Raw genomic sequence first — 9,255 nt, 5'->3', positions numbered from 1 at the left:
AAAATAAAATAAAAAAAAAGAAAAAAAAAAAAAAAAAGAAAACTCTACCTTTTGAGTTTCTCAAGCAAAAAGCATGGTCATTCCTGACCTCTCTTTTTCTCACACCACATATCCAGTTCATCAAGAAATCCCACTGACTCTACCTTCAAAAACTGGTTACTTCTCACCATTTCTTCTATTATGCCCTGGTCTAAGCAAGCATTTAGTGTCTAGATGATTACCATGGCTTCCTAGCTGGCCTCCCTACTTCTATCCTTACCCTCCTACTATTCCCAGTGCAGCTGCCAAAGTAATCCTTGTCTTGTCATCCCTCTACTCAAAACTCTCCAATGGCTGCCCATCTGACTCGGACCAAAAGCCTGAGTAAGTCCTTACAAAGACCTAAAGAGCCTTTGCTATTTGTCCCCTACTCTCCTGTTCCCACTTTGACTTTGTCTCCAATTCTGCCCTTCACTCACTTTGCTATAGCCATAGTGACTTTCTTGTTTCTTGAAAATACCCAATACATCTCTTCATGAGGGTTTTCTCACGTGCTCTTCCCTCTGCTTGAAACGCTCTTGTTCCAGTGGTCATGAAGCTCATCCTCTCCCCTCCTTTTAAAGTCTTTTCTCAAATGTTACTTTCTCAGGAACATCTTATTTGACACTGTTCTTGAAATTGTCCTTTTCTCTGCTGCCACCAAGGTTCTGCACCCTCCCCAGGAAGCTAAGGCTGCATGGAGGTGAGGGGCTTGCCCACACTATGGCCTTAATCTCCCAGCTTGCCTGCATCTACTCGGCCTTCATTCTACATGAGAATTAAGTGACCGTCAGGGAGGATAAGATCAATTCCCTCATTAAAGCAGCTGGTGTAAACGTTAAAGCTTTTCAGGCTGGCTTGTTTGAAAAGGCCCTGGTCAATGTCTGCATCAGGAGCCTCATCTGCAATGAAGAAGGGGCCGGTGGACCTGCTCCAGCAGCTGGTGCTGCACCAGCAGGAGGTCCTGCCCCCTCCACCGCCACTGCCTCAACCACGGAGAAAAAAAATGGAAGCAAATAAAGAACCTGAGGAGTCTGTTGAGGACAAGAGCTTTGGTCTTTCACTACATGTTCAATAAAAAGCTGAATTCCGTTGGCTATAGTGGCTCAAACCTGTAGTCCCAGCTACTCTGGAGGCTTGGGCAGTACCATCTCTTGAGCCCAGGAGTTTGAGGCTGCAGTGAACAAAGACGCCACTGCACTCCAACCTGGGTGACAGAGCAAGTCTCAAAAAAACAAAACAATACAAAAATACAAAAAAAAAAAAAAAAATGAACTCAGAAAAAGGGTTTTAATTACACTCTGTTGGACACACTTTCTATTCTCCCAGTTTTGTTTTTCTTCATGGCACTTATCATCTTCTAATATCCCATATAATTAACTGTTTTATTGCTTGTTGTTGTATTTTTCCTGTTTGACACACAGACTCCTGAAAGTAAGCTCCACGAAGTAAGGCTTTTTGTTTGTTTGGTTGGTTGGTTGGTTGGTTCACAGCTATATACCCAGCACCTAGTAGAATGCCTGCCACATTGTAGATGCTTACATATTTGCTAAAGAAATGATTTTAACATCTTAACTAGGTGTTCTGTATTATTTTGTGCTTATTCAGGTGTACAAGTCTAGCAGTATTGTAAGCTTCCTGATGGCCAGAATCATAACACTTACTTTGCTGACTTCCCTCCACGGCACAAATTATAAAGATCAGCTTCCACATCAAATGCCTACTGAATTGAACGGCACAATAAATATCCTGATCAGCATTCAGCTGAGTCCTTCACAAATTCCTAAGAGAAATAATAAAATGGTTGTTGTTTTAAGACTTTTTTTAAACATTTCAAAACTTTTAGTTTCAGGGGGTACATGTGCAAGTTTGTTATGTGGGTATATTGCATGATGTTGTGGTTTGGGTTTCTAATGATCTCATAGCCCAGGTAGTTGACATAGTACCCAATAGGTAGATTTCCAACCCTTTCTGCTGTCCCTACCTCTCTCCTTTTGGAATCCCCAGAAAACAATAAGTTTCAGAGTCATCTATTACACAATAGAAGCCTAGTGAGACAATTTTGTAGCATTGCTTTTGGAAATTATGGGTAATTCCCATATTATCAAGTTAGCTGTTCCATGTTAAGTTTTCTCCCTATCTAGTAATTTACTTACAAAATGACTTAACTCACTGCATATCTTTATCGGTTAAGTAGGCCATTTATGCAGCAAATGTAATAGATCACAAAATGTACAAGAGTCCAACAACAATATAATACTATTTTTTGCTTGTATAACAGTACAGGGAAAGTAGACAGGGTGAGGAGGTCTTCCTCCATGCAGTCAAGTCTAATAGAATCTCTGTTTTCTTCAACATGTAGCTTCCCAAGTCACCCTAGAAGTTTTCTCCATCCTAACCAAACAAAAATGGAAAGAACATGCAGGAGCAAATATGGGAGGTTTTTGTGGGCCAGCCTTAGAAGTGGCCCATCACATCTACAAAAATTTCACTGGTAGGACTCAGTCACATGGCCACATCCACTGAGAAGTACAGTTTAGCTAAGAGCTCAGGAAGTAGGTTTGCCAGATTTAGGGAAAATACAAAATAAAACAAACTACAGTGTACTTATCTGGTTATTATACCAGGAAAAAAAAAAAAGAACATTTCTGTCGAACAGAGAGTATCCAAATAAGAATGTAGCAATGAGATCCCACTATATTCTTAATATGTCCTGGCCCTTTGATGGCATCTATTGCAGAATGCTCAAGACCAGTTTCTAACAACTCAAAATCAGTGTGATTACAGATGGCACTTACGAACTCACAGAAGTTTTCACTTAAGAAAACACAGAGGTAAGAAACTATAGAGAAAGGGAAATAAAGACATCGCTAGTACTGCTAAAGATAATGGTCATATTTGGAAAGCCCTTGTATCTCATCTATAAAAAAAAAATCAAAACATCTAAAGTAGATTTATCCAATGACTATTTATTGGCCTCATTTATTTCTGTGGCAAGAATGTTTGACCTTATACGTTGCTAACAGGAGATGGTGGAAAGGAGACAACAGATTTTAGGAACTTTATCATGACCTTCTATCTGGAGATCATCAACCCTTCTTAGCTGTCTTCTTCTGCTACCAAGGTAATCATTTTAACATAACTTAACCTCCAGGAAAAACAGTTATTCTGACAATTTTTATTCAGGTATGTTCCACAAAGCCTACAAAGGGCCTCCAGCTACGACCCTACTAACTAGGTGATTAGCTCAGGAAAAGCTGAGTATGACTGGCAGGGTGAGAGAAGTATTATTCTTCAGAGTGACACTGAAATGTTTTAATTGCCAAAAGATTTAGTCTCAGTTCTCAATTTAAAACATCTTAGAATGTTTTTAATTATCAGAAGAAATTTTAAGTATTAGGGAAGGGAGGCTGATTACTAGTAGTGGGGAAAAATAAATTACTACCAAGAAGAGCCTGATTGCAGACATCACCCTAATACCTGGACCAGTGCTAGGTCAGTTGAGAATGTGGGTGCTAAATTATATAGTTTCTGAACTCATCTAAACTTAACAATTCTAGAGATTTAACCTACTTATTAAGAAAGGTAGCACACAATATGGTTTCTATTTTCATATCATTTTCCACATTTCTCTGTTTCAGTATAAATCTATTTTTGCAGATAAAAAACCTAACTGTGATGTGAGACTATTCTTGGGATGCTCAGTTTTCTCCTGCTCACATGGGACACACATTACCTTGTCCATTTGCCTCAAGAAATGCACATCAGAAAAAGGTGATGGCCAAGTGAAGGAGAAATCCAGTCCAAGCCAGAGATGTTGAAATCGATGGCTCACATGAGAAGATCCTCAACACTTCACCATAATAAGTTTATCTGTGGGTCTCCCACAAGACTTTGCAAGAGCTTATCATCCTCCACATGTGAACTGATGAGAAAGGAAGCATAGAGGGATATCTTAACATTAAATACAGGTTGGAAGCCTTGCCAAAAATCAGAGATTACCCAGCAACAAAGTCAAGATGGAAACTCTTGGGTTTTGGTTGCTCCACTTTAAGAGATGCTCAAGCCCACCAAGTGAGGGTTTGCTATTTGATCTATTTGTCTTTCTAGGGCATATTTTAAAATAAAACTTCAAAGCAAAAAAAAAAAAGTTCCATTAATAGCATAGTTTTAATAAATATTGCCTCTGAGAAAGTCCTTCATCTGTTTCCATATCCACACCATCACCTAGGAATGTTTGTTAGGCTCTATTTGCAAATGGTAGCCTGCTCCATGTGACTCAAAGAGAGCTGAATAAAATCTACATGTGAGAATATACCATCTAAATCCTGCTACAGATCTACTCACGGGAAAAAAAGACATATATTTAAAATAGTTTGGTTGAGTTAAAATGCAGCAGGGAATGAAAAGATGTTCAACATCATTAGTCACCAGGAAAAGCAAGTCAAAATCACAATGAGAAACTACTTCCTATGCACTAGGATAGCTAACATTTTTTAAATGGGAAATAAGTGTTGGCAAAGATGTGGAGAAATTAGGACCATCATACATTGCTAGTTGGAATGTAAAATGGTGCTGTTATTGTGGAAAAGAGTTTGCTGGCTCCTCAATAAGTTAAATTAAAATTATTACATGACCTAACAATTCCACTACTAGGTATATACCCAAAATAATTGAAAACGGGTATTTTTTAAAATCTTGTACACAAATGTTTGTAGCAGCACTATTCACAATAGCCAAAAGGTAGAAATAACCCAAATATCCATCAACTGATAAAAGATAAACAAAATGTGGTACATCCATACAGTGGAATATTATTCAGCCAAAAAAATGTGTCGGATGAAGCACCAACATGTTACAACATGGATGAACCTTGGAAACATTATGCTAAGTGAAAAAAGCCAGACACAAAAGATCACGTTTTGTATTATTCCATTTATATGAAACATCCAGAATAGATAAATCCCTAGAGACAAATCAGATTGGTGGTTACCAGAAATTGGATTCGGGGGAGAATGGGAAGCACCTACTTCATGTATATTGCATTTCCTTTTGGGGTGATGAAAATAAAATGTCTTGGAGCTAGATAGTGATGATGGTTGCACAACTCAGTGAATTTACTAAATGCCACTGAATTGTATACTTTTAAATGATTCTATGTTATGTGACTGTTACCTGAATTTAAACAATCAATCAACAGAGAGGCCCCATCTATACATATAAACCCTGTATCATCCACAGCCCTTGATCAAGGCTTGACAGCCTTGATTTAGGTTGGGATGTGGCACAGTTTTTCTTTGGTCATTGGAAGCCTGATTTCAGGCTTGCATGCCTGCAGCCTGGAGACTGGGGAAGAGAGCAGGGCTGGAAAAAAAACATGACTTTGAATGGGCCATGTTCTCTTCTTTCTTCTGCAGGGAGCTGATGGTAGGTGCAGGCTGTGCTTTTCCCCCACAGCCTTCAGACAATCCCAAGAGCTCCTACGAGTTATCAACTTATCCAAAGACCAAGAAGCCTTGGCCTTGCTGCAGAGCTCTGTTCTCTGGGCTGTGCCCCATGGGCTCAGAGCCAGTGCTTTCTGCATCTGCAGCACTGATTCTGAATAGTCCCACACCAGTATCATTTCCACTTACATTTGCCTAGAAATGTTTAGATGGTGTTACTTCAACTTTCCCTTTTATTACCACACCCTGCGTCCTAGACTATTAATATTTATGCAAAAGTATTTGAGTGCTAAACACTATTTTTGTTTTGTTTTGTTTTTGTTTGTTTGTTTGTTTCTTTTCAAGCCCATGGCAGAAAAGGAACACTATTTTTAAGCTTTGCAATAACCTGACAAGCATATGAGGAAACTATCACCAACCTCACTCAACTTCTTTCTACCGAGCCCCAGAAGCATGGGTAGGACATGCATGTCTGGCATGCCATAGGCTCTTAATAAACTAAACATCTTCCAAAGAACAGTCATTTTCTGTCTTGAAATTTTGAGATTGCACTTATGCACACATTAATCTTACACAAATCACCTACCTAAAGCATATGCTAAGCTCAATCACTGTGTCTTCTGTGGCCTCAGTGGTACAGTATTTCAAACAGCATTGGAAGAATTCTCATAGAGACCATGCTATAGGAAGGCGTTGTTATTAAATGTATTTTCTTCTCTCATTTAATAAAGTAGTACAAATACCTTTTTTGTTAACTGATTCATTTAATAAACACTTCTTGAGGGCCTTTAGAATACTGTGCCAAGCACTGGAGATAAAAAGAATAATAAGCAAATATGTAAACTCAAAAAAATTAAATACTTTACTCTCTTTCTTTAAAAGTCTACTTCTAAACCTGGACGGACAATAACATCCCCAACAGGTCAGTAGGTTGGCACCTCAAGACCTAGTTTCCAATGCAAAACTCTATTCTTCTGAACACCCTTTTTTATTGTTCCTATCCAGTTCTAATTATTTCTATATGTACTGTTTCATTTTGCATATGTGGTTGCATTACTTTGTGTAGATGGATGGATGGATAAATGGATGATTACATAGATAGATAATTACCTTCATATTTTTCCATGCATTTCATACATTGATATATGAATACACACACACACACACACACACACACACTCTACACACCTATTCATGTCTTTCTTTGTAACTATATTATAGGCTATTGAGGGAGCATTGGCTATGTCTTACAACTGTCATCACATTTTTTTATAGCCCACCCATCTTTGTTCCCCATGCTCACTCCTGGCATCCAGTATGTGCTACATGCAATGTAAGATCTCAAGAAAGGGTGGTGAACCAACCAGGAGGGAAGGAATTTACTTGAGTAACATAGTGTTTCCCTTCTCTGTGAAAAGTAGCAGCTGTAGAGCAACTTCATACTCAACATTTGCAGAGCACTTCAGGGCCTTTCAAATCCTTTTATCTAACTCCACTCTCACAACGCTGCCAAGAAGGTAGAGTGATTTTCCCATTTCACTGATGAATAAAACTGAGACCCACATGAGGTAACTGGCTTGTCTAGCTAGTGACTTGTGCTAGATGTTTTCTGCATCCCCCCAGAGCCACTCTCCAGCTTCTCCACCCTGCTGTCTTCCTCAGGAGCTGGCCTGCGTGGCCAACATCAACAACTCCCTTCTCTCTGACTTCTGGTAAGATGTGGCCAATGGAAGGGTCTCCAATGGGAGAGTGGGAGGAGAGTGAAGTGGGTATATATAACCCTGACTCCATCCCTGTTGGTTCACTCTAAGTTGCCTGAGGCCTTGAGATGATGGCCACCGCTCCTCTCAGGTGACTTTCTCCAACTTCTACTCCCCACTGCTCCAATAGCCACTCTCCCCACTCTTGCTTCATCGGCCAAGTAATGGCTCCCCACACTTGCTTTCTCTGAGACCCTACACCATCCCTTGTTGGTTTCCCTGAACCCTGCTCACACCCTTGTGAATAGTCTCTCTACCCAGCACTCTTCAATTGCCCACTGTGAATATGCCATGTGTCTTACTGGGCTCCTGGGTGATATGTTATTCCTGTTCCCACCTTCTAACTCTTGCTCAATCCTCTGGACTCTAATTCTAAGCAGTTGCTTCTCTTGATACCAAATCAAAGGAAAGAGCATCATCACATCACATCAAGCAGCTCCCACTGGCTGTTACCCGTGAGGACCTTCCAGGAGTGCAAAAGCTCCTCACATCCACCCTGCTCAGCTCTGCTGGTAAGTTCTGGAGTACAAATATCTGTACCTGCAGACAGCTGTAGCTTTCTCTCAGTAAACAAATTGGCCCCAGCCACAGATACATTAGTGGAAGCAAGACAGTGACTCATCAGAGAAGCTACAGTCACTTGACCCCCTGTGACTCAGACACATTGTGTTGTCAACAGGGCACTGAGCTGAATAAAAGCTGAATAAACCAATGATTTGCCTCACCCAGGCTCCTGGCAATCAATGAGTTTAAAAGCACTGAGAATATTAGTCTATTTGCTCCTCCCCTCAAATATCTCTCCTGTGTATCTTCCAGCTTTTCTTTGTCATCCCACCCCTTTCTTCCCCCCCCACAAAAAAAAAAAAAAAAAAAAAAAAAAATTGTTGAAAATGAATCAGATAGAGGACACAAGGGCTGCACTTCCAAGATAACAAGCCCACGGCCACCAGCCAGCACTGCACTTTGCTGTAATCATTTAGTGGTGCTTGGTATCCACAATTCCAAAAGCCCTGCTTCTCCTGTCTTCCAATTTTAGTCTTAACAAAAGAACACAAATTGGAAAGCAAGTACACTTAGCTGACTAGCTTCTGATCCAGTCTCTCTTCCCTAATTATTTCCTCTCTTCGTTGGAGTTCCTTCAGCTTTTATAATTTTAAGACCTGTGCCTTTGGCATGGCCTTGCAAAACTTTGCATATATTAGCTAGATAACACGTTGAGCATAACATGTTCAATGAAATAACAAAGAGCAAGTACCAAGTGTTCAGCATGTGCTAAGGCCTTTACTTAGGTTATCTCATTTAAATTTATTTTAATAACCATGGGAGACTGTGTGTGTGTGTGTGTGTGTGTGTGTGTGTGTGTGTGTGTGTGAGTGATTAAATGAGGACAGGCTCAGATGAGTTAAGTGATTTAGCTATGGCCATGTAGTTACAGTTAATGATGAAAACAGAATGTGAATTTGAATCCAGGTCTATCTATCCCTCAATTCCATACTCTTTGCCATTTTTCTACTTCGGTATAGATTTAATTTAATTTTCAAAATACAGAGTTCTTCAACTTCAGACAAAAATTCTCAAGAGAAGGCAAAATATGCCGTGTTAATTTTTGTAATTAAGTTTAGCACTCATTTATTGAGCACATACTAGGTCCCAGGTCATGTGCAATATACCAGGGGCACAAAGGTGGAAAAGATGCCATCTCTGCTTTGAAAGAGCTCACAGTCTACATAGCGACATAGCAACGCAGCTTCTAAATTTCTTTTAAGTCCCCTGGTTTCCCTTCAGCCCTAGGACTATATAAAAATAATTTTTCCCTTTGTTTGTATCAACATCACAGCTGAAAGATTTCTATTTCTTACTCAGCAGCTACAATTAAGACCAGAATAGATGATCACCTTTGTGTGTATTTTAGAAAAAGGAAGAAAGGAAAAAGAAGGAAAAAAAAGGAGGGAAGGAGGCAAGGAGGGAGGGAGGAGAGGAAGGGAAGGGAAGGGAAGGGAAGGGAAGGGAAGGGAAGGGAAGGGAAGGGAAGG

At 39.9% G+C, this 9,255-nt stretch overlaps 1 pseudogene; it reads left to right on the top strand.

The window, feature by feature from the left end:
• The first annotated feature begins 741 nt into the window (after positions 1 to 741).
• On the top strand, positions 742 to 1,096 carry LOC111539256 (annotated as a pseudogene).
• The last annotated feature ends 8,159 nt before the right edge of the window (positions 1,097 to 9,255 follow it).

Source organism: Piliocolobus tephrosceles, chromosome 1 (genome assembly GCF_002776525.5).
Source record: "Piliocolobus tephrosceles isolate RC106 chromosome 1, ASM277652v3, whole genome shotgun sequence".
NCBI classification, from domain to species: Eukaryota; Metazoa; Chordata; class Mammalia; order Primates; family Cercopithecidae; genus Piliocolobus; species Piliocolobus tephrosceles.
The sequence above is the reverse complement of the archived record's forward strand: the minus strand, read 5'-3'. Positions and strand labels throughout refer to the sequence as shown.